This window comes from Labrus bergylta, chromosome 19, assembly GCF_963930695.1.
Source record: "Labrus bergylta chromosome 19, fLabBer1.1, whole genome shotgun sequence".
Taxonomy (NCBI): domain Eukaryota; kingdom Metazoa; phylum Chordata; class Actinopteri; order Labriformes; family Labridae; genus Labrus; species Labrus bergylta.
This window is the reverse complement of record NC_089213.1, coordinates 1129885-1155569: the sequence shown is the minus strand read 5'-3', so window position 1 is coordinate 1155569 and position 25685 is coordinate 1129885. Positions and strand designations below refer to the sequence as shown.

The 25685-nt window shown below is 44.1% G+C and overlaps 2 protein-coding genes across 3 annotated transcripts in view; one reads left to right on the top strand and one right to left on the bottom strand.

Moving 5' to 3' along the window:
- cacng7a (calcium channel, voltage-dependent, gamma subunit 7a) overlaps positions 1–7167 on the bottom strand; it is a 35384-nt gene extending 28217 nt beyond the window's left edge. Inside the window, exon 1 of the mRNA XM_020655240.2 lies at positions 6835–7167. The gene's annotated coding sequence lies outside the window, so the exon portion shown is untranslated. The remainder of the gene's footprint in view (positions 1–6834) is intronic.
- The window catches only part of LOC110000062 (voltage-dependent calcium channel gamma-6 subunit-like), a 91032-nt gene extending 82894 nt beyond the window's left edge, over positions 1–8138 (top strand). For both annotated transcript variants that reach the window (XR_010664742.1, XR_010664741.1), the window contains exon 8: positions 8011–8138. The gene's annotated coding sequence lies outside the window, so the exon portion shown is untranslated. The remainder of the gene's footprint in view (positions 1–8010) is intronic.
- The last annotated feature ends 17547 nt before the right edge of the window (positions 8139–25685 follow it).

Here is a 25685-nt window from a genome sequence, read left to right as displayed (position 1 = left end):
CAGAGCTGGATAAACACTGAAGCTTCAGAGTCCACCACATGGTGACCTGTGTGAGCATCAACTCTAGAGAGGGGGGGGGGATTACAAAGCATTATGAAAGCATTCATTTCAGGGATTAACTAGTTAATGCTGACAGTACATAATCTTATCTTAATCAAAGATTCATAAAGTTATTCTGTGTTTTATCAGAAAATCCTTCAGTTCTCGGCTGAGTGGGGAGAAAAAACACTGAGCATTAACTTTTAGGAATATTTGTCAATAATATGCAAACCCAGAGAGGATTGAAATATTGACTACCACAGGAAAAAAAAGAGGGATGAGAAGAACAGAGATGAAAGAGTGCAGAGAGGAACGGTCAATACGGAGCAACTGCTGAGCTCCATGAAACTACACGTCCCATGGTGCCGGGCGGGGCTCCACAGATGGCGTTCCCAGGTTAGCTGGCTATATTGGAGGGGGGGAGTGAGGGGTTTGTTTTCTGTTGTGGAGGCAATATGTCCCTCTGTCAGCAGTGAGAAGCTGGGGCCAACTGGCAGGAGAAGAGATGGATATTTAAAGATCAGAAGAAGGGAGCAGGAGGAGATGATGAAGGGAGGGAACAAACAGAGAAGGACAAAAAAAAATCAACAAGGATGGGCAAACGTTGTGTTACATGTTATGATTAAATAAGTCCAGATTAATTTGTAAAAGGGAAGAAGGAAGAAAGGAAGGAACAGTGGGGGGTCAGCTAAACCAGCACTAACCGATCTAAAAATAGCTCAAGGACCAAAAAAAAGTGATGCTGTTTTTGTAATCGTTTCATGGATTCAATCCAAACTGTTAAGGTCTACACACAGTTGGTTTTGTCAAAAGATCTATTTATAATCTATCGTGTGGAGATCTCTTTTTGATGACCTCAGAGCAGACAAGGCTTCAAGACCTTTGGCGCCCACCCTACATGGACCTGGACCCCATGTTGGGAACCAGTCGACTAAACAATCAAACGTTGCCACCCTCGCCTGTTGGTGCCAGAATTATAGTCAGTTTATATTTATGTAAGCCCAGTGCTGGTTAACTGGCTCTACTACCATCCAGACACCAGAGGGCGCCGCTTGGTTAAACGTTGTGTGTAAGCTGTAATGAAGCGAACCTGCCACTAGCGGGAGCTGTAGCCTTCTCCCCCCCCCCCCCCCCCCTCTCTACCACCAGGATGTAAACCAGCAGAGTGGACGGATGACATCTTGAACGAGCTGTGCAGTTTGACAGTTCTTTTTTTAAATCTAGACCAGTGGCACTCAACTGGTGGGTCGGGACCCAAAAGTGGGTCGCTGACCTATTTTCAGTCGATGGTGAATGTGTGCCTGGAGAAAAAAAAATGTGTCAAAAAGTCCATGAAGAGCTTTTTCAACATGTTAGTTCTGTTTTATACCTTCTGTCATGTTTTTTACTCTCTGAGGTCCAAACTGATGTGATTTTTCATTAAGGACTTGATGGTGGGTCCTGAGACGGAGACTAGATCTAGACAGTTAAGATAAACATGTGCAGGATGTCGGATGTGTGAAGTGAAACTGCCATATTGACTTAAGAGTTTGTGACCACATTCAGCACAGACGTGTGGACGCTGACCTAAAGACAGGAAGCTGGCAGTGCTAGCACGGTTAGCTTTAGCTTTGCAAACCAATATCCCATCGTTGACCCGTAGATGCTGTGATCCCACTCGCTCTGAAACGATGAAAATATAAAGACAACCACTGCACAAGATATGAAGATATGATCCCCTTCAAATAAAAAAATGGTGCTCAATTTTGACTGTTTTCTGAGCGTTTAGACTAGGGCTGCACCAATAAATCAAAATATGGACTTTCATGACAGATCACAGAAAGAAAAGATGTCGCAATCTCGCATTTTTATCCTCATGAATGGATATGTCTCAGTATCTTTCTGGGTTTCTGAGTTTATGTGCCTTATTTGTTTGTTCTTTTCACATGGCTGCAAAACAATTCCCCTCTGGGACAGTAAAGTCGAGGTTGAAGGGGAAATCTGAAGTTAGGACGTTGAACACCAAAAGACATCAAACTGGTTTTAGGGGTTCAGGAGGGTTTGGAATGACACAAAGAGATGAGGATGAAAACGAAGAAGAGTAAACGGGGGGAGTTAGGGGAGTCTCTAAAATGCCGATAAATCAACGTGTCTTCAAACGCAGCGTCAAAATTCTCCAGACGAGATATTTCTAAGAACGATGCTGAACCACGTTAGCGTCTCCAGAAGCCGCCGCAGGAAGACTCTCATTTCTCAAAGCGGTACTTTAAGACGATGAAAGCCTTTGAAAACAAACCCCGGTCCTGTAGTCTGCAGCTCGACGGCTCCACTGATAAAGATAATTAGCTTATGTGAAACACAAACACACACACACACATGCAAACACACGGCGAGCGTGGAGGACGGCCTGCAGCGGGCCGTGTGTTAACGTGCTGAGACGAGAGGAAGAGATAAAAACAGAGGGAGAGATAAGCAGAGATCCTCGGAGAAGAAACAAGAGGGAGAGAGCGAGCTTTAAGGGAAAGACCTTGGCCCAGAAATAGAGGAAAGTCCTCGTGCCTCACACACACACACACACACACACACACACACACACACACACTGTACATGTGCAGAGCATTATTCACACAGACCAACGCTCCACCTTCCAGCCACACACACATTTTCATTCACCTTCACTCGGTTTCCAGCGTTGTATAATTCGAGGTCAGATTTGGTTTTTGGCCGGAGGGCGGGGGGAGGGGGGGAGGGGGGGAGGGGGTGGACCTCAGCGGAGCACGATTCAAACACAGGGATTAAATCACAGCAGCTGAGCGGGGAGAGAAAGCATCTCTAAAAATGTAGCATTTTTCACAAACTGCAGCCTCGTCTTGTCTTTTGGATTCTGCAGGTTTCCTTTCAGGTTTTTGTTTTTTTAGTTTCTTTAGCCCTCGACCCAATCGCTGAATCTGGACCGGGTTTGCCTCGTGGCCGGTTTGAACCACTACTTCCTGTTCATGATCATCCCCTCCAAAGCTGATAACACACGTCCGAACGAGTCCAACTTGTTCCATGACAACGTGACATCGTCCATCGTTTTACAGCTTCAGTTTGTATGATGTCCTATGATGGAAACTAGATTCTCACTCATCAGATATCAGTCTCTGTGGGAGCTCCTCCTTGACGTCGGGGGATTTCTAGAGCCCGCTTTAAGGTCTGGGTTCTTCCTCTTACAGAGCGGTTGAAGTTAAAGAGCTTTTAAGAACTTTTAAGATTCAAACAATGAAACATGACAAATAATTCTGCAGCATGTGACGTCAGTGCTTTACAGATTTCATACTTTGCAGCCGTTTCATTCATAAATATTCCACTCTGCACCTTTAAGAAAAAGCTAAAGAGCCAGCTCTTTCATGAATACCTACTAACTTAATGATAATGGTCTCCATATTATTGCTGATGATGATGGTAATGACGATGGTTTTTGTTTGATAACGACTTATAAGATGGTTTCTATACTGATTAGAGCTCTCAAGAACTGCCCTCAATGTTGTGCTTTGCCTCTGGTCACTTCCTGTCAGCACCTGTGTGTCCAATCAGACTCAAAGCTGATCGTTTGCTCTTACTGACATTGTTCCCTTTTTTCTAGATCCTTGCTTGTGTTGTTCTTACTCTCTGATGTACGTCGCTTTGGATAAAAGAGTCTGCTCAGTGAATTGTAGAATTATTGACTGTATAGAAATAATCAATCTAAACGCTGATGGTCTTGTTTGCTTCTGTAAGTCATGAAGAGATATGAGTTGAGTTTGTAGTGGACGAGTTCAAAGATTAAAATGTTTCATCCAGTGTATCGGTTGATTAATAAAAGCTGGAGCGCTGTGTTCATCGGGTCAAAGGGTCAGCAGGTCACACAGTTATAATGTTTCCAGAGACGCTCGCAGACGGGACAGCTCGTGTTAGACGTGGAGGGTCGTCGTGGTCAGTCGACAGCTCGTGTTAGACGTGGAGGGTCGTCGTGGTCAGTCGACAGCTCGTGTTAGACGTGGAGGGTCGTCGTGGTCAGTCGGCAGCTCGCGTTAGACGTGGAGGGTCGTCGTGGTCAGTCGGCAGCTCGTGTTAGACGTGGAGGGTCGTCGTGGTCAGTCGACAGCTCGTGTTAGACGTGGAGGGTCGTCGTGGTCAGTCGGCAGCTCGCGTTAGACGTGGAGGGTCGTCGTGGTCAGTCGACAGCTCGTGTTAGACGTGGAGGGTCGTCGTGGTCAGTCGGCCTGCAGCTCTCTGAAGCGAGATGAACCGCTCAGCTGTTTTTAAAACGTCTGATTGATGGTGTGAGTCAGCGACCACGACAGCAGGGTCACAGCTTCCGCTCCCCATCAGGGTCACTGCAGGTACGTTTAAATGTTTGGCTGTCATGTTAATGCTTTGTGACTCCGGGTGTCATGTTTAATAGGAACAGCAGCACCAGAGTGATTTGTTGTGATAAATGGTCGACGCTGACGACTCGGAGGACGTTTCACTCGCCTTAAAGACTTTACATCGAGACACATTTCACCCAGCATCGGTTTGGTCTGTCTCAGAGGACTTTCTGAAACATCACCAACAAAATGTGGATCCCAGATTAGTCACTGTTTGTACTTTGACTTAAAGTTGAGAACGAGGAAACAACTCTCAAGATACTTTAAAAACACAGACTTTGTAGTTTCATCATCCCCTGATGTTACTCATTAAAAAAGACGGACAGATATCCAGATTATCAGAACTTTGACTCTGCAGATCTTAACAGAAAACGCTACACAAGGACTAAACCAAGAAAGAGAGGTGGGTCATGTGTAAATATGTAGAGATAATAGGGGGGGGGACTTTTCACCAAATCTCAACAACAGAAAGCTGTAGATGAAAAGAATTCAGGAGAGACTTCAGTAAGAGTTTAGGAAAAGATAAATCCTGATGGAGTCTAGACCCTGGTGGACTTGGTGGTGGAGATACCCCCCTATGCTTGTCAACAGGCAAGGCAGGTAACTGCTGGGGCCCCAGACCATTAGGGGGCCCCCAAAGCAGCTGACAAATTTTCCAATGACGGTAGTAAACCTCCCCAAGGGTGCCCCATCTGACAGTACTCACTCTCGATGCCATGTTGGGGGGCCCCCCCCTATAGTTTTTTGCCTGGGGGCCCAACAGACTCTTGAGTCGCCACTGATTATGGAGTCTAGACCCTGGTGGTGGTGGTGGTGGTAGTAAAATGCAGGATGTGATGAGGGGCGGGGTTTCTAAGCCTCTATCTGAACTCTGCTGAGCTGGAATGGAGGGGACCAGGGACAGAGGAGGGTCCACTTCTGAACACATGACCCCCCCCCAACATGCTGGTTTCAAACATGTAGAATTAATCAAGCCTGATTACATTCTGATGTGCACAGAGTGTGAAGGTGGATGAATACACTTTTTTTTGCACTTGTGAACTTTTTTTTTTTTTTCAATAAGGAAAAATCTTAAAATATTTTCTGCACACTTTTGATAAATGAGAGCGCTGACCCTTCTTCTGGGAACATTGACAGGCCATTGTAACCATATAAGATAAATCATCAGTATGATATCATTTACAGTTACAGATTTAGCATCACTGCTGTCTTCTCTCTCAGAGGATCGTCTCTGCAGTCGTGATTTTACACCTGAACTAAACTCCTGAAAACATCCGCATGACATTTCCAGGTTGAGCTGCGTGTGTGAACGCAAACACACACATTTCTCTCTCTGGGATTTTTCATGCCTGCCATGTGTTCAGCTTAATTTTCAGCGTGAAGTCTTGGTATTAGTCTCCTGCTGTGAGGTGCATGTGGGGCAGCGAGTCTGAAATATGAAATATCAAAAACGCAAATCTGAGAACGGCTTCTTTTTTTCTTTAGGAGAGTAAAACCCCACGGTCCAGTTTAATGATCAGACAGATACACATGGACTCTCCTCCTCTTCCTTCCATGTCTGCTCTTCAGCTTTTTTCTTCTCTATAACACACACACACACACACACACACACACACACACACACACTCACACACTCATTATGCATATGTATGTAAGGAGGGAGAGAGCGAGAGAGAGGGGGGAGAGAGAGAGATGGACCCAATAAGTGCTGCAGTCTGCTGGAACTGAATCACAGAATGGGTTCCCCAAGAAAGAGCCAAGACTTTCTAGAGCATGCACACACACACACACACACACACACACACACACACACACACACAGACACACACACACACACACACACACATACACACACACACAACATTTGCCTCACTCCAGGTCTGTCCTCCCTACCCTCTCTCTCTCTCTCTCTCTCTCTCTCTCTCTCTCTCTCTCTCTCTCTCTCTGACACGCACACACACAGGTACCGTGGTGACACAATCATAGCCTCCACATACACCCCTCTCCCCCCTCCCTCCCCCTCCCTCCCTATATTGACTGTACGCTGCTTATTCCAAAATGCGCCACACTAATCAGCGTGCAGCCCATTCCTCCGCGCACAGGCAGGGGAGCAGCCACACACACACACACACACACACTCATCAACACACATCTCCTCATCTCTCCTCCATCAGAAAGACTTCACGCTCATCTCTTCTACAAATAAACCTCTTCTTATTGAGGAGGCTACAAATCAAACACTAACATGAGTAACACTTCATCCCCTCCAAACACACGCGTTGACGTGCGCAGGCATCCAAAGCAGCAGCAGCAGAGCTCCCCTCAACAAGCCATGAAGAGTGCGAGCGGCTACGAAACAGATGTGAGAGAGGGGGGAGGAAGATTTTTAAGCAGTTTAAATGAAGGCAGCAGAAGCTTTACTCACCCTGCAGAGCGGACAGCTGCTTGGACGGTGCAGCAGACGAGCGATCTGTGAGCACTGACGAGCCTGGACACCAAAATGTGCAGTTTTCCCCTTTTCTCCCCCCTCTCTCCCTCTCTCTCTCGCTCTCTCTCTCTCTCTCTCCTGTGTCTTGCACTCGATACACTCCCTCTCTCTCTCTCTCTCTCTCTCTCCCGTGTTTCCTCCTCTTCTCCTCTCTTTTCTCCCCCGTTTCTCTCTCCTCCTCCTTCTCCTTCTTGACTTCTCTCCGCTCCTTCAGCACTGCGGAGAATCCGTTGAAGGAGCTTAACTGTAGTTTGGGTAAAGGGAGGTGGGATGTGTGTGAGAGAGTGAGGGAGAAGAGATGGGAGAAGGGGGGGGGGGGGTGTTACAGTGATGTGGGCTGGAGGGAGAAGAACAGACAGCATGGCTTTAAGAGCGTGCCGGCGTGACTGATTCAAACACACAGCAACAATTAACATCGTGTAAGTGATTAAACACCCGAACACAAATGTGAAGTGTGAGTGGGCATTCATGTTTATTCTGTGTTTTTATAACCGAGGGGGAATGATTGACAGACACATCACTAAACAAAAAGTCAAATGGTTTGTTTTTGACTGTTTTCTTTCACCTGTTGCCATGGCAACCATTATCATTAGACCTGCAATAACGTGGTCAATTAACCAGCGCCCAATCAGACATTAAATCAAAGCTTGCTGATGAACATGACAAAATAATATGAATCCTAAACTATGATCAACACATGCTTAATGTCCTGAAGCATTGTCAACTTTAAAGAAGTGCTCTGTGCTCATGGGGGATTAAAGTCAGGGTTGGTGATTTCCTCCAGATCCACTATTTAAAGATTTTGGTGTAAATTGTCTTTAGGTCCTGACAGAAATTAATAACTCATGTTCTCTGAAAAAAGAACAAAGAAAATCCATCATCTGTATCAGTTTGTAAGTCTGTAAAAACTTCAACCAATGTCTGCCACCAGGTACCAATCTGATGAACCAATCAGACGCCTCCCTGTCTCCCTGCTCGCTCTCTACCTCTTGCGTGCTCTAGCTCACACTCAAAGCTCATCACCGATGACTTTAGGAGTTTAAACTGTGAGTTTACTGACCGCTGAATGAGACATGAGACGACATAGTTACACAATGACAGAGATGAGCTGAGGTCCACTTCTGGAGAGACGGCGCTCTGTGCATGTAGGTGAGGGGGCGTGGCTTTAGAGGGAGCACAGAGGGGAGGGAGTGCAGACGGGGCACTGAGGGAATGCTACTTTAAAAATCATGCTATTTTTTGAATTCAAAAGGTTCTCTTTTCCTTAGAAATATAGATTAAGTTGGATCTTCAACGACTGCATTGTTTTCTAATGAATGACACAAATGCTCCACAAAGCAATAGCAGAGGTTGTTTGGTATGTTCGGGTCGGAGACTTCAGAGCTCTCTGTCTGTATGATTTTTGATACTTTACATTAAAAAATGTGTCCCAACATTCTGCTGACTTTTCCCTGAATCCTACATAACCATAAAACGTTAAATAACGCTGTAATCACTACAAGTTGATGATGTGCTACTTTGGTGGAAACTAATAAAATGTCATGAAAAAAATACACTGGCCAGATCTGAACTTTTCCTCATCGTGTTTGTAGAAAATGAGATTCAGCGGGCGTTATACGTTCCCCTCAAATGTGTCGGCTGCTGCAAATAAGTTGAATGAAAAATGTGATTTCTGGACGACAGAGCAGCAGAGAGGACAGGATGTCACAGATTTTGTCTGTGAAAGAAGAAAAAAAATTGCGTGCATGTGTCTCCCCTGTGCGATGCATGTGATATAGTGTGTGTGTGTGTTTGTGTGTGTGTGTGTGTGTGTGTGTGTGTGTGTGTGTGTGTGTGTGTGAATGCTCGTCTGTTATGCCTCCGTACCCTTTTTCATGGCTGAGTGGCCCCATCAGCCCCTGGCGACCCGCAGGAAGATACAGTAGGCTGTGTTGGCCTGTGACTCAGTGTGTGTGTGTGTGTGTGTGTGTGTGTGTGTGTGTGCACATGTGTTTGTAACAAGGGAATTTATCCCACCTGTCAACACTAACTTCACAAACACACACACAGGGGGAGGTCCTGTTTGCACCCAGATAAAGACATTAGCAGGTTTGTTTGTTGTTGAGCTCAAACCTGATTACAGAGCAGAATATTAATCACACAACGTCACACCAGACAGATAATCACATTTTATGTTCACCTTCATTAAAGGCAGCAGGGTTGGTGATTTCCTCCAGATACACTTTTTTTTTAGATTTATGTCCTGACAGAAATTAATAACTCATGTTCTCTGAAAAAGGAACAAAGAAAATCCATCATCTGTATCAGTTTGTAAGTCTGTAATAACTTCCACCAATATCTGCCACGAGGTACCAACCTGATGAACCAATCAGACGCCTCTCTGTCTCCCTGCTCGCTCTCTACCATTAGTGTGCTCTAACCTAAACTCTCCAAATCCACTTTTTAAGATTTTAGTGGAAACTGTCTTTAAGAGTCAACATGGCACTGATGTGAAAACTGTCATTATGGGGCGCTGGTGGCTCAGTGGTTTGAGCGCACACCCCATGTATGGAGGCTAAAGTCTTCCAAGCGGGCGGTCCAGGTTCAAATCCAGCCTGTGGCTCCTCCAGCATGTCATTCCCCTGCTCTCTCTCTCTGATTTCTGACTCTATCAACTGTCCTATCTCTCAATTAAAGGCACAAAAAGCCCAAAAATAAATCTTAAAAATAAAAAACTGAATATATTTGATATATCGGTATCAGATTTTTTTTCCTCGGCTCCAAAAATTCCATGTCGGTCGGACCCTAAATATATATTGTTAACAGAGGAAAGCCAGAAATCTGACCACCAATCAACAAACGATTGCAAAAACACTGAAGCAGCTTTTCTTTCATTTTCTGTTTTAAAGGTTGAAGCTGTTTTAAACATTTCCAAAAACCATTTGTAGTCCAATTTAATGCACTTTTATAAAAAAAAATGTCCTGTAGGATTATTACATCCTGGACGCGGTTTGAGCTCTCCCGCCTTCAGATGAAACATGAAGTCAGATATGCTCTTGGCAGATAAAAGCCCACGAGGAACGATCTATAAAATCATCATAAAAATACTGCGAGCATCGCCCGGTCTGTACATCAACCTCCTTTCAAAGAGGAGAGCCTGATACGAGCTGACATGTGCCGTATGTTCTCTATAGGGTACAGAGTCGATGGTTCCCACATCCCTCATGTTGACGCTTCACAGCTACTGGCCTACATTTTCAAACATGTTTGTTGAAGAATCTGCCTTCAGAGAAAGACGATTAGTTTGGCCTGTAAATAGGTCGTCTCCACTTCAGGTGGCCTCGCATCCTTCAGCGTTACAGGAGGAGAAATCTGCTTCCATCCTGCTCCCAGGAGGGGACAAGAAACTTCTTATCCAGGGCTCAGAGAGTCCAGGAGCTGCAGGGGAGGTGGCTTATCATCCACACAGACCTGGCTGCATGCTAGGTGCTCTCTTCATTTCATTCGACCAATCATTTGATCCGTTGGTATCTTTGGACTCTGGTCATAATGTTTTTTGTTTTTAACTTTTATTCACCAAAACGTGCACACACACACTCACACAATAAAAAAAAAAGAGATACAAAAAAGAGGGGAACTGTGGTACGAGTTTTGCAAGCGGATTTAGACAAAAACAAACAAACAAACAAAACAAAAGGAAAAGGGTCAGTAAATGAAATGAATGAATTAAGAAAGAGGGACAAAACAAATAAATGAGCAAACAGGACAAAGAAAAACATGGAGGACAGTAAAGTAACAAAATGATGTCAAATAAAACTGGTGGGATAGGTTGTACACATGGTGACGGTTTTTGCTGTTGTTTGTTTGTTTTTGTTTTGTTTTTCACTTTGTATGGGTGCTAACATGACGGTTTAATGGCATCAAAAAAGTCCGTTCTTAAATCTATGTCATCGATGTCTCGTTCAGAAGGTCATGTGAGAACTCAAATATTGAAATGATGGAAAACGTCCGTCTCTGTTGTCTTCACTATAGCGCAGGAAATGATGCTATCCAATCACATCCCATAAAATGTTTTAAAAAACGTCTCTCTTAGGAGCACTTACTCACGCCATCGCCTCTGTGGTGTCACCACCACGATGGGGTGCACGTGATCACATTCATCCTGCTTCCTCAAAATGGCCGACAGGAAGTGACATTTGTCTATAAGCATGAAGACTACACGTCAAAATAAAAGTCTCTTCAAAATAAAAGCTGCTCTGAATAAGTAGTTTTAAATGATTAAAGTTCAATGGATGACCGTCTCGCTGTCAGGGCGTCGTGGCACTGACTGAGCGGGTACTGGTTGGGGGGGAGGGGGGATGGGGGTCCTACTTGGCGGCCCCAGTGGTGTCCAGGCTCTTGAAGTCCAGCAGTCCATACATGGTTGGGTTGGGGGGCTGATGGGGACCTGCTCCTTCATGAAGAGTCTCGAGGAAACATTTGTTCTAAATAAAGATAGACTAATTGATTGATTGATTATGAAATCTTAAATAAAGTTGATTATAGAATAAAAAGCTTCACAGTGAAATCCGGGTTGAGGATCCTCCTGTTGTCTATGCAGTAACGTATGACTCATATTCACAAACAGAGTAATGGCGAGGGAGAACGTGGCCTATTTAACTGGTTTATTCCCGAGTCACACCAACTGGTCCTGAGTCAAATTGCCTTCTGCTGCTTCTCAGATCAGGGAGAAAATAACTACTGATGCATCCATCACACTTTGCTGCAGTCTTACTGCTCCAACATCCAACATGGCTCCCGCACAGAAGACGTGTGAGTTTAACTCCGCTCGGGCTTTTTCTCATGTACGGGATAAGGTCAACGCTCTGCTGACAGCGACAATAACTTCAACTCAATCAATACTCAAATCCCTCCAGAGAAGCTGAAGTCTGTTTTAAAAGAGAAAGCTGTAATCAATAATCAAACAAAGGGTAGAGTTTGAGGAAAAGTGCTGCTCGGAGGAAATCCAAACATGGACGTTCGCAAATCAATAAGTCCATAGATCCAGACCTGATAGATACAAGAGGAAGTGTTTCATGATAGGTGACCAACCTGTCAGCATCTGTGGACATTACAGGCATGAAGGTAACCCAACGAGGTCAACGTTAAGTGTCTTCCCCAAGTGATGAAGATTTGTTGTCTTTTATATTTAAAGAAAAGTTTACTTTTACTTGAGCCCTGTCACAGTGACATATTGCTGTGACAACAGTGTTTAAAATGGGTACTGCAGTCTAAATTCTAAACATCATAGAGAGCTGTCTCCCCCCCCCCTCCTCTCTAGAGTGGATGCTCACACAGGTCACCATGTGGTGGACTCTGAAGCTTCAGTGTTTATCCAGCTCTGCATGGGTCTGTAAACCTTTCTGTGTTCTAACCTCTCTCCATTTTTCAAAAGCATCTCCAATATTGATCCTAGTTTGAGCACGTTTCTGCTCGTGGAGCTTATTAGAAACATGCAGAGGCTTTTTAGGTCGGGTACAATCACTTCTATCTGAACCACTTCTCTCGACCGCTTCCATCACTGCAACACCTGTTGACCTGATAACTGCTCTCATATCTGACAAACTGAGGGGGCGTTGGAATGGAAACATGCAGAGTGATGTTTGCAATCTGAAAGCTCGACAGTAGATGGTCCTGAGAGGTGGCTCAATTGGTGGAGTCTGAAGGTCGGGGTTCGATCCCCAGCTCCTGCAGCCACAAGTCCGATGTGTCTTTGGGCAAAACACTTAACCCCAAGTTGCTCCCACTGCTTCGTCAGTGGTGTGTGAATGTGTATGAATGGATGAGTTAATACTGATGGACTCTTTACTCAGCAGCCTCTACCATCAGTGTGTGAATGTGTAGGTGTGACCTGCGGTGTAAAAGCCCTTTGAGTCGTCAGAAGACTAGAAAAGAAATACACAATCTCAAGTCCATTTTTCCGTTTTGTCCCAGCAGCAGCTCAATCAGTGCTGAACACAAACTGCTGCTTAGCACAGCTCGTAAAAAAAAAATGTCCCAGTGGACACAGAATCCTACTACTTCTGCCTGAGGCGTCCTTTAAGAGCTCCACTGAGGAGTAAGCGAAGTGAAAACTCCCTGGGCAAAAGATGTGCTGAGGGATAAGTGGGCGGCGAGCCACACGTGTAACTCTCTTCATGGTTAACAGCCCAGTTTTACACCAATGTGGTTAAAGAGGTTTAGGAAAGAACCCTAAACCTAACCCAGCCATGATGTGAGAAATGCAACAATAATTTAATATGTAATATTCTTGTTTTGTCTTTACCCAAGGATGAAGGTTTCTTACAAATAGCTAAATATCTCAGACTTGAAGTTTCCTTGACATTACTGTTGTGCGACGTGTTGAAATGTATGACGAAATGTATTTGATATTTAACTGCGCCTGTATCGACAAACCTTATATAGGCATGAAGGTTTTTCTGTGAAGCATATTGTGATTACTTGGAGCTTTCCTTCAGACTGTATTGACATGCTGAAGCTTTGTTCCTTCTACTTGCAAGAAGAATTAAACTAAACAAAGACACTGACTCATGATCTTTTCTTTTGCATTGTTAACAGAAATTTGCAGCACATGAGCTATAACAACTCATGTGCTCCAAAAGGACATTCATTCCACTTCAAAACCTGCAGAAATGTTTGAACAGCGCTGGCAGCAAAAGGGTTAAATAAAAAGCTGCATAGCAAGTAGATGGAGCAGAGTCGGTGTAAAGCCTCTCCTCTTTATCCTTCTGTGTTTGTCTTATTCCTTTGGGGTCCCTCTCTCGCCCCCACATTCCTCTCCCCACGCTCTATTTTTAGCTTCCCTGCCAGGGAAATCCAATACAAGAGCTGCGCTATTAATAGCCTGCTGTACATTGATCTGAACACGTGAGCCAAAGCAGAGAAATGGGGGGCTTTCTGCTCTAACGGACTCGGGCTCTGGTGGTGCGGTAATGAGAGGGGGAGTTTGCTTCTTCTTCTTCTTCTTGTGTAGAACTTGAAATCACATAAAGAGAGAGAAACATGGTGCCCGACATAAAGCATTCTGGATAAATGAGAATCATTAACATTAATAATTACTGCAGCACATGGACGAGGCATCGCCGACACTTTGGGGCCGTTTTCGAGCTTCAGTTTGAGCCTCAGTACACAGATGTCACTCTGATGCTCGTCAAAGTCAGCGGCATGCACACAGCTGTGCACAAACACTCTGAAACAGGAAGTGACAGGAGCGTCGTCTGACAAACATCAAGAGCTGCATTCATCTCGAGTGACTCAATATTTGCATGTGTGTAAACTGCATGTGTACATTTCTGTGTGATTTTCTGCATGTTGCATAAACCGACTGTTTTTAAGTGGAGAAAACCTCATTACATCCCGATGTGACACAGCCCGGCTTCAGGATAGTTTGACGTCTGTTAGGCTGCAAACATTTCTCAGAATGTCTTTGGAGAAAGTCACAAGAATAAAGTTGTTTCAAGTAGCGGGGGCTGACTTTGGAGACAGTTGCCTCTCAAATGGAAGGTCGAGGGTTCGATCCCCAGCTCCTGCAGCCACATGTCCGATGTCTCCTTGGGCGAGACACTTATCCCCAAACTAAGCTAAATAAAAAAATGCACCAATGTTTCTACTTCAGTCCTGAATCACACCGAGTCCACCGAACTTCCATATGTGAAAACGACCTGAATTTATCAATATTAGCATTGATTGAGTAAAATGACCGAGAAGCAGGTTATGCTTCAGGCTTCACTGGAGTGTGATCGACATGTTATCACAGCGACTGGTCAACCGGTAGACAGCAGTTATAAGTCAGTGTTATACTCAGGGCTTTCTACAATTCACTTAGCAGACTCTTTTATCCAAAGCGACGTACATCAGAGAGTAAGAACAACACAAGCAAGGATCTAGAAAAAAGGGAACAATGTCAGTAAGAGCAAACGATCAGCTTTGAGTCTGATTGGACACACAGGTGCTGACAGGAAGTGACCAGAGGCAAAGCACAACATTGAGGGCAGTTCTTGAGAGCTCTAATCAGTATAGAAACCATCTTATAAGTCGTCGTTATCAAACAAAAACCATCGTCATTACCATCATCATCATCAATAATATGGAGACATCATCATTAAGTTAGTAGGTATTCATGAAAGAGCTGGGTCTTTAGCTTTTTCTTAAAGGTGCAGAGGGACTCTGCAGATTGAATGGCGTTTGGAAGTTCATTCAACCACCGGGGGGCGACAGAGGAGAAGAGTCTAGTCAGAGACTGAGGACCCTGTTGTGAAGGTTGGATCATTGACATTAACACTCACCAACCGGCCGAGTGCAGGTGGATTTCAGCGGTGGGCGTGTGCCACAGTCACTCCAACCAGCCACTTTGGCAGGTATGTTTTAAAGGCTCACAGTGTCTTCACATTCTGAGTTCACACATTGGGTGGGGCTTTGCACATTTTTTGTCCCCGTCCTCTAAGTCGAGGGAGCGTGACAGAAACAGTCACAGCTTTAGTCACAAAATGTGTAAACAGCAGAGGCACAATCTGAGTAAAGGGAGCGGTGTGTCGTTTAGCGGTAGTAAACACATTTACTCCTGTGAAGCTGCTTTCATTATCTGGTTGCTGTGACAACGGTGATTTCAGGGAAATTCCAGCAGGCGAGAAACACGAGGTGGAGTGAAGAGGTGAAGGGAGGTAAGAAATAACCAGCGAGGGAGGGAGGGGGTTCTAAAAATCATGGAGGTCTGACGCTGAGCGGTGAGAGGAAGGGGGAAAGATGGAGGACAGTGAAGAGTTATGAAGAGAAGGTAAAAAACTAAAAATGAAGGAGGGAGGGAGGGAGGGAGGGAGCAGACAATTAAACAAGGATGAAACGAGAGGGAGGAAGTCAGGGTTGTGCGAGGACAAGAGGAGGCTGATGAGGAGCAGTCGGAGCGGAGAGACGAGCAGCGGGGGAAGAGAGGGAGGAAATGTTCAACAAAACACTGAAATGAAAACACGAGTGGAATATCAACAGAGGAATAATTATCTTTGTTAGATGCTGATTGACTGGAAGACAGACGGGGGAGAGAAAGCTGCAGGAACGGACTGAAAAACACATTCTCTCTCTCTCTCTCACAAAACAAAATCCTACAAATACTGAAGCTGCCACGAGTTCTGTGTGCAGAATCATCAAGCCGACATGTTTGTCCCGCTCTAAAGTGGAAATGTCTGTTTGCTGTTGCCATGACTGTCAGGCTCTCGTCCCAGAACGGCACTTTAAAAACAACAATGGTGGAGAAAATTGCTGCATAAAATTTATCCGCCTTATTCAAACAATGGATTCTCAACACAGAAACAAAACTTGGCAAAGAAAAGGAGAGGAGAAGAATGTGCCAGTAATGACACATGCAGGAGAAACTCTGAGCGCCGTGCACGTCTCCGAGGAAGCATCTGGTGATTAGAGTTCAATCAGTGTAAAAGTTTAACTTTAAATTAAAAAGAGACATGCCAGAATAAAGTTGTTTTTACTCATAAATAAAATGAATATTCAATCATCCTGTGTGCACATTGTGGCAGGCTATCTCTGGTCATCTCTGATCCTCTCTCATGGGGTGAAGTAGGACCACTGTTTTGCAGCCACGACTGCCGATATTGCCACGATTGACCATCTTACGTCTGGCACGGCCTGAAATCGTACAGTCTGGATACAAGCTGACCGCTGAGCCCAGCCTCCCTTCAGAGGAAACTTCAGATCATCTCATTCTTTCAGTCACTACCAAGCGGTAACCTACAGTGTTGAAAAATGAAGCCGATGCTGAAGTGTTAAAATCCTGCACTTCCTGGAGTGTCCACTAGAGGCTGGCTGCAGAAGCACAGGAAGTCACATACACACCCATTCAAAAAAGCCTGTTTTTACAGCAGAGATGAACATGTTTACAGCTTGGTTCAAAAAAACAAATAGGTGTGATTAGCTCATGTCTGGATGGACACACACTGTACGGGGGGTGAATGTTTTGATGACTCATCAGTTTTGATTTGATGAAGGATAAGAGTTATTCACAATAAGGCGTGTAGCTGACCTGATTGACAGGTGGGTGCGGTGTAACGGTTTGTCAGGAGGTTTAAAACCCGCCTCAGCTCCAGCTCTCAGCCTGTCGTTAGGTTGACTGAAAGTTAGACTGAGACAGCATTTCCAGCATGGAGACCGCCATCGATGGGACTCCCCCTGCAGGAACAGACGGGCGACGTCACTCAGGCTTCAGACATTAATATTTACAGTCTGTGGTCACTCCACAGCTCATGAGTACATCGTGTATGAAATGTGTGACAGAGAAAAAGTTGGACTGAAGCTCTAGTGGTGAGCAGCAGTAATTAAGAAAAGTCAATATGACTTTCCTCACAGTCGTCAATCCCCTCAGGCGATGCATAAGCAGTCCTCATGTCCCGCCATGGACACGCTCACATGTAACCTGTGCACTGTCACATTGTGTGTGAAGCCTCGGCTGTCCTTGAGAAATGAGAGTCAGCATGTGCTTTATTATATGTGCCGCTGCAGGAGCCATCAATACTGTTATTGTACGTCCCCGTACCAATTATGATCGTAGCTGTGGAGAGGAGAAGAGGACGGAGGATGAAGGAGAGGTGAGTGAGAGGAGAGAGAGAGAGAGAGAGAGGGGAGAGAGACAGAGAGAGAGAGAGAGAGAGGGGAGAGAGAGACAGAGAGAGAGAGGGGAGAGAGACAGAGAGAGAAAGAGAGAGAGAGAGGGGAGAGAGACAGAGAGAGAGAGGGGAGAGAGACAGAGAGAGAGAGGGGAGAGAGAGAGAGAGAGGGGAGAGAGACAGAGAGAGAGAGAGAGAGAGAGAGAGGGGAGAGAGAGAGACAGAGAGAGAGAGGGGAGAGAGACAGAGAGACAAAGAGAGAGAGAGAGGGGAGAGAGAGAGAGAGAGGGGAGAGAGACAGAGAGAGAGAGAGAGAGAGAGAGAGAGAGGGGAGAGAGACAGAGAGAGAGACAGAGAGAGAGAGACAGAGAGAGAGAGAGAGAGGGGAGAGAGACAGAGAGAGAGAGGGGAGAGAGAGAGAGAGAGAGAGAGGAAGTGGAGGCTAAAATCTCAGAAATTAGTTGGCAGCTCGTTTTTATTTCTCCTCTCTCTTATTTCTTCTCCCATGCAGGAGAAAATCTCAGTTTAGATTCTAGTAAATTCTATGAAAGTGATTCAGGATGTGACGCCTGAACAAAAAGCCATTTTCTTTAAAAAGTAGTGATTGTATTTAATTTGCTGCCACCTTCAAAAAGACATATCCCGGTCCGTTGAACGAGCAGAACATTTTACAGACAGTTGAAATGAAGGGAATCAGCCCTGAAGATCAGCTTAGTCACAGGAAACAAACATCATGAACAAGACGTCAACACGATTTAGCTTTGACATTAAGAGCAGCTCAGAGGGATGCAAAGAGACAGGAAGGAAACGAGAGGGGACCTCGTGTGGAAGAAAAGCAGCGACACAGAGAGAGGGACAGAGACACAGAGGGATTTAAGCCAGAGAGGGAAACGAGTCCTCTGCAGAGGGCGGGGAAGGATTTTATAAGACGCATTATGTCTTTTGCTTCGGCTTTTCTCTTTCTCCTAATCCCCTCCAACTTTCATGCATTTTATCTCAGCAGGAAAAGTCTGAAGGAAACAACAGCGATTTATCCTCTTAAATTATTCCCAGTGTGGACGTGGAGCTTTTTTCACAATTTCACAAATTTCTGAATTTTGGCTCCTTGCTGATGAAGACGCAGCAGGAACGACGGTTTAACAGGATGAGTGTTGATAGGAGGAAGATGGCGAGATGTTTCAGCTTAAGAGCCGCTGAAATATTCAACTGATGCAGCTTTGATTTGGTTGAACTTTCAGTGTAAGCCATCCAGTTTTGGGCCTTTTTGCCTTTATGGGATAGGAGGGGAGGAGAGAGAATAGAGGGCGGACATGCAGCAAAGGGCCGAGGTCGGATTTGAACTCACAACCGCTGAGACGAGGACTGTAGCCTCTGTATATGAGGCGCACAATATAACCATGAGGCTATCCGGTGCCCCGAGTCTGCAAACCCTGTGAAGTGAAATCCATCAGTGAACAGACTGGAGGCTGACATGTGGTCATAGTTTAGTAGCGGTGCACCACAGTAGCGCTTAAATAAGTCGGCTTTCTAACAGTAAAGTCCAGTGGTGAAAAAAGAAAGGAAAAGGCAAACAATTACATTTTCATTTTTCAAACAATTACATTTTCATTTTTCAAACAATTACATTTTCATTTTTCAAACAAATACATTTTCATTTTTCAAACAAATACATTTTCATTTTTCAAACAATTACATTTTCATTTTTCTTAAAATTACATTTTCATTTTTCAAACAATTACATTTTCATTTTTCTTAAAATTAGCGTTATTACGTGTTAAAAATGGCCCCTTCTGAAGCGCTGTGTTGCCGAGATTGATCCACGTCTCTTGTTGCTGATTCACTTCCTGTTGACAAATACCTCACACAACCCGACAGAACCACAGGGCGCCGATGGCCTAGTGGTTATGCTGCACGCCCCATGTATGGAGGCTAAACTCCTTCTTGCATGTTTCTCCTCTCAATATTTCCTGTCTTTTTTCAGCTGTCCTCTCTCATAAAGTAGATAAATGTCCCAAAAATAACCTTTAAAAAATAAATAAACACTGAACCATCCCTGAAAGGAAGGAGTGACACTGCACTCTTTACCCAATAGTCTTAATGACTCTTCAGGCATGAACTATTCAGACCAAAACCAGCCTGTACACAAGTTCATTTCTGCTTTAAAAACTGGGCGTTTCATAGCGGGTATGTGTGGGACATCTGGGGTTTCTGCAGCCAGCCTCTAGTGGACAGTTGAGGAACTGCAGGATTTTACACTTCTGCACTGGCTTCGTTTTTTAACATTTAACAGCGCTAGACAGGGAGAGGATTTTCTGGCACAACTTCTGGCACAAAAAGAGTTAGAGGCTAGAAGAGGTCATAAAGCTCCAGCAGCTCTCCTTTAGTTTGAAGATCATCTCTATAAACTTTATCAGACCGACGCATTTCAGCTTGTGGCTTCCATCAGCATCATGATCTTTATACTACAAGTGCTGCTGGAGCTTTACGAGAGAGACAGGACAGTGGAGAGAGAGAGAGAGTGAGAGAGAGAGAGAAAGACAGGACAGTGGAGAGAGTGAGAGAGTGAGAGAGAGAGAGAGAGACAGGACAGTGGAGAGAGAGAGAGAGTGAGAGAGAGAGAGAAAGACAGGACAGTGGAGAGAGTGAGAGAGTGAGAGAGAGAGAGAGAGACAGGACAGTGGAGAGAGAGAGAGAGAGAGAGAGAAAGACAGGACAGTGGAGAGAGAGAGAGAGAGTGAGAGAGAGAGAGAAAGACAGGACAGTGGAGAGAGTGAGAGAGTGAGAGAGAGAGAGAGAGACAGGACAGTGGAGAGAGAGAGAGAGAGAGAGAGAAAGACAGGACAGTGGAGAGAGAGAGAGAGTGAGAGAGAGAGAGAAAGACAGGACAGTGGAGAGAGTCTGGATGGGGCTTGGCCCTCAACACTTGGCCACCAGCGCCCCCCATTTGTGAAACTTTTTAATGCTTGTTGTCTTTACTTTTAAACATGGTTGCATTATGAATGATAAAACGACATTTACATCCATACAGACAAATGTCATTTCCATTTCTTTGCTCCATTTCATTTGATTAGTGCGCTCATAATTTCCTCCAGATCCACTTTTTAAGATTCTGGTGTAAATTGTCTTTAGGTCCTGACAGAAATTAATAACTCATGTTCTCTGAAAAAGGAACAAAGAAAATCCATCATCTGTATCAGTTTGTAAGTCTGTAAAAACTTCCACCAATATCTGCCATGAGGTACCAATCTGATGAACCAATCAGACGCCTCCCTGTCTCCCTGCTCGCTCTCTACCTCTTGCGTGCTCTAGCTCACACTCAAAGCTCGTCACCGATGACTTTAGGAGTTTAAACTGTGAGTTTACTGACCGCTGAATGAGACATGAGACGACGTAGTTTCTACACAATGACAGAGATGAGCTGAGGTCCACTTCTGGAGGGATGGGGCTCGTGCTCGTGCAAGTGAGGGGGCGTGGCTTTAGAGGGAGCACAGAGCAGAGGGGGTGCAGACAGAGCACTGAGGGAATGCTACTTTAAAAATCATGCTATTTTTTTTTAATTACTAACCCTGCCTTCAAACTTGAATAAAAATGATTTAAAAAGTTGCTGATGTTGTAAAAAGTGGTCGTTACTCGAGGGGCTTTAATCGAGCTCAAACAGAAACGTTATCAGCTGAACATCATCTCCTCGGATCACGTCCGTCAATATGAACATATGTTGATGTTTTTATTTCCTTCATAGGAAATGTTGATTTCATTTCCCAGAAAAGAAAAGTTTGTCTTCTTCCCTCAAAAACGCTGGAAGTGAAGTGAAGGCCTGGAGGGACTCCTGACTATATTTACCCATCACACACACACACACACACACACACACACACACACACACACACACACACACACACACACACACACAGAGGCAGATCAACATAATCTATTCACATGCTCACTCACACACATCAACATAAATAAAATTAGCTTTCTAACATCATGCTGAGTCTCATTATGAATCTGTATGACTTAAAAAAAACAATTATTTTATCAATTCATCAAATTTAATGAGATTTGATTTTAACATTTAAACATTTCCAACGACAAATTGTGTTTCTTTTTTAAGGCTATGGCCAAAAGAAAGACAAAAAAATTGGCAGTGGTTAGTAAAATATGGATCTGTGTGCGTGAGTTTGAGAGTGTGTGTGTGTGTGTGTGTGTGTGTGTGTGTGTGTGTGTGTGTGTGTGTGTGTGTGTGTGTGTGTTCAGGTCTCTGATGCCTCTGACCCACTTCGGGCCCTCCTGCTCAGCCAGATGAGAGACTGAGTGTCTGAATGTTTTTTAGCCTCCGCCTCTCAGCTCAGGCACATCATGTGACAGACTGCAGGACTGCAGGCCGGACCTCCAGTGTGTGTGTGTGTGTGTGTGTGTGTGTGTGTGTGGTGTGTGTGTGTGTGTGTGTGTGTGTGTGTGTGTGTGTGTGTGTGTGTGTGTGTGTCTAAGTGTTAGTATGAAGTTGAACTTGCATGCATTCCTGTCCCCTATGTGTGATTTTATGTGGCAGAAGAAGATAAATTAGGGTGTACTGTCAGTGTGTGACCACTAGCTGGCAGCAAACTTCCTTCATCCTGGTGTGCTCATCGTCAGGACAGGACCGCCGAGGGGGGGGGGGGGGGGCCTCTGCATAACGCCTAGTGTTGTCCCCCCCACTCAGCGAGAATCCATCTCTTCTCTTTTCTGTTATTTTAAAACATGATGCAGCTTCAAGTCCGTGGATGAAAGATAAAACATGAATTTAAAGTCTGTACCCCTGCTGCTGAGAGCACTCGACACTTCACCGTCTGCCGGGCGTCACTACGAGACCCCGGCGCCATCTGCTGCTCCAGGTGGAGGTGATCATGTATGATGCCGAGTGAACACGGCCTCTACACCCTGTGACACTCAAACAGACGAGGCGACGCCTGTTAACGACTTGTGCTCGTTAATGAACGTGTTTTAACCGCAGCCGTGATTTATGGGCAGAGTCACACACCTTAGAGGCAGGGCTGCCCTCAGAGGTTATTAATAATCAGAGGCATCCATTAATCAGTTACATCTGCAGCACAGAGTGTCTTTAGCAGCTGCTGGATGTTTGAATAAGTCAGTGAAGTTTATTTATGTTCACAGACATCAGTCACAAAGTGCTCGACTCGGACTCAGCAGAGAAGGTGAGGCTAAAAGCTTAAAGGCTTTATATGCGATTTTTCACACTAAAATATAATAGAAATCAAGTATATCCTCTGAAAATAACTCTGTGAGTCATGACTGTCTACAATGGGTGTAACACCCGAGTCCCACTGTCTGTGATGTTTTCAGAGTTCTCAGAGTCCTATCTTCAGTTTGTTTACATCGCCGGGACGGCCGGCTGACTCCTCCCCTCGTGTATAAAAGTTGTTTAATTGAGGGGACTAGAGAAAAGAAGAATAACATACTGTACTCACTGCTTAACTGTGTTTCTAGATCACGCTCATTTCAGTAAATTTACATGCAGTGTGAAGATACCAGCATAATAAAGATCACTAGCATTAGCATGCTAACACAACAATGCAGAGCGAGTTGTTTTGGTTTCATGCTGGTGCTCAAGGGCGACATCTGCTGGATCAAAAAATCACATACAAAGCCTTTAGTAAGCCTCGTAAAACTGCCCATGGTTCTCAGAGTAAAGTGCTCAAAGGTTCAGGATAATAAAATCATAACTCAAACATGCAGCGCGCTCTGAACCGTGCAGGCTCACAGGTCCACCCACAGGACGCTCCTTCCAAAAAATCTTGGTAACAGTTTATATTAAGGTGCTTGTAATAAGCGTTAATAACAGGTAATAAGTCACTTATAAGACCTTATTAGAGTCTTATTAACACAAATAAGACTATATAAGTGTTAATATAGGCATAATTAACACATTTATTATGTCTTATACGACACTTATAGGCTCTTGTAATGTACTGACACTTTATATACCGTCATAAACATTAATAAGATGTTTATTAACATTAATAAGACTTCAGGAGTGTTAATTAAACTATACATTAATTTATAATTGGCTTGTAAGATATGAATTAACACAATGAAACTTGTTTATAGACCACTTATCAACGTTCATAAGATGTTTATTGACATTGATAAAACTTTATTAGGTTCATATTAATGCCTTATAAAGGTTAATAAATACTTTATTATGGACTTATTAAGAGTTAATAAAGCTCCTCTGGATCTAAAGTGGGAACACTACTAATAAAGATTAATAAATACTTTATTATGCACTTATTAAGAGTTAATAAAGCTCCTCTGCAGGTACTGGATCTAAAGTGGAAACACTACTAATAAAGATTAATAAATACTTTATTATGCACTTATTAACAGCTCAGTGGGAACAGGGTCCAACTTTCAAGTAAACACAGAAACAGAAAGGAGGTCTGTTGAACTTCCACTCAAACAGGTTTTGAAAAAGAAAATGCTCGTACTATCTTTAACGTATTATCTTTAACGTTAACTGTCAACAACATTATGAAAACATTTGGTGTGTCATAGCTATCAACATATCTGATAAAAGTCAGGGAAAAAGCATAGTTGTTTTTAACCCATGTTACTGTAAATAAAGTGTTGAAGGTGGACAAACATCAGAAGACTCGGACACCTGGAGCCCAAGGTCTGAATCCCAGTCAAGAGACACACAGGAATACATCTTCAAACTTTGTATGTAATCTCTCTCTGTCTCTCTCTCTCTCTCTCTCCTTCTCTGTCTCTCTCTCTCTGTCTCTCTCTCTCTCTCTCTCTCTCTCCCTCTCCTCTCTTCTCTGTCTCTCTGTCTCTCTCTCACTCTCGTCTCCTCTCTGTCTCTCTCTCTCTGTCTCCTCTCTCTCTCTCTCTCTCTGTCTCTCTCTCTCTCTCCTGCTCTCTCTGTCTCTCTCTCTCTCTGTCTCTCTCTCTCTCTCTGTCGCTCGCTCTCTACTCTCTCTCTCTCTCTCTCTCTGTCTGTCTCTCTCCTGTCTCTCTCTCTCTGTCTGTCTCGTCCCTGTCTCTCTCTCTCTCTCTGTCTCTCTCTCTCTCTCTCTCTCTGTCTCTCTCTCTCTCTCTCTCCTGTCTCCTCTCTCTGCTCTCTCTCTCTCTCTGTCGCTCTCTCTCTCTCTCTCTCTCGTCTGTCTCTCTCTCTCTCTGTCTCTCTCTCTGTCTCTCGTCTCTCTCTCTGTCTCTCTCTCTCTCTGTCACTCTCTCTCGTCTCTCTCCCTCTCACTCTCTCTCTCTCGTCGGCCTAATTTTTTTACTCAGTAACGGATGTGATTTAAAATGTAGCTAATTAAAAATACTTAACAGAAAACCTTACTAAAGTAAAGTACAAGACTTAAGTAACATTAAAGTAATTCGTTACTTTACACCTATGTAAAGAAACTCTAGGTTTAACAATAAGTAAAAACTGTGCAAGTAACGTCTTGTGGCCACATGACGGACGGTGTTGTTTTAACGGCTCACTCAGCACATTCAATCATCTGTAAAACCATCAGACTGAAACATATACTGGAACGATACCTGACACCGTCTGTACATAGGCCAGCGACTTAGCTCGACATTCAGCTCGACCGTCAGCTCCTGACCATCTGACAGCACTCAGCCACTGACAGCATCGCTACACTAGGCTGCTATCATCACTATTCCTGCTGTCCTGAGAAAACTCTATAAACCAGTAAGTAACATTTAACTTTTCTACAACACAGTTAAAACTAATTATACCAAATATTTAAGTATAATTAAAGTCTTAAAACTACACTTGTTAAATATACAACTATGGTTATTAGTTATTTGTCAGAGCAGTTAGACTTTGTCAGTGTTAGCAGAGAAATACATGAACAAAGTTTTATCCATAAACTGTAAATAAATATGAGACAGCATCCAGAAGAAATCATATACAAAGCATACAGTTCATGTTACTGTTCTGACAAAAAGAGGAATGTCTGTGTTTTATATTTACTGATGTCAACAGCGATGAGGTGAACATGACAACTGAAAAATAATTATTTAGTATTTATTATAAGACACATTTGTTTTCTATTGAACCTGTGAAGTCATGGAGTCTGTGGACAGTGTCAGCTTCACACCAAAACTTTAAGTATTAGAAAAAATAGTGTTAAGACTGGTATCTTTATG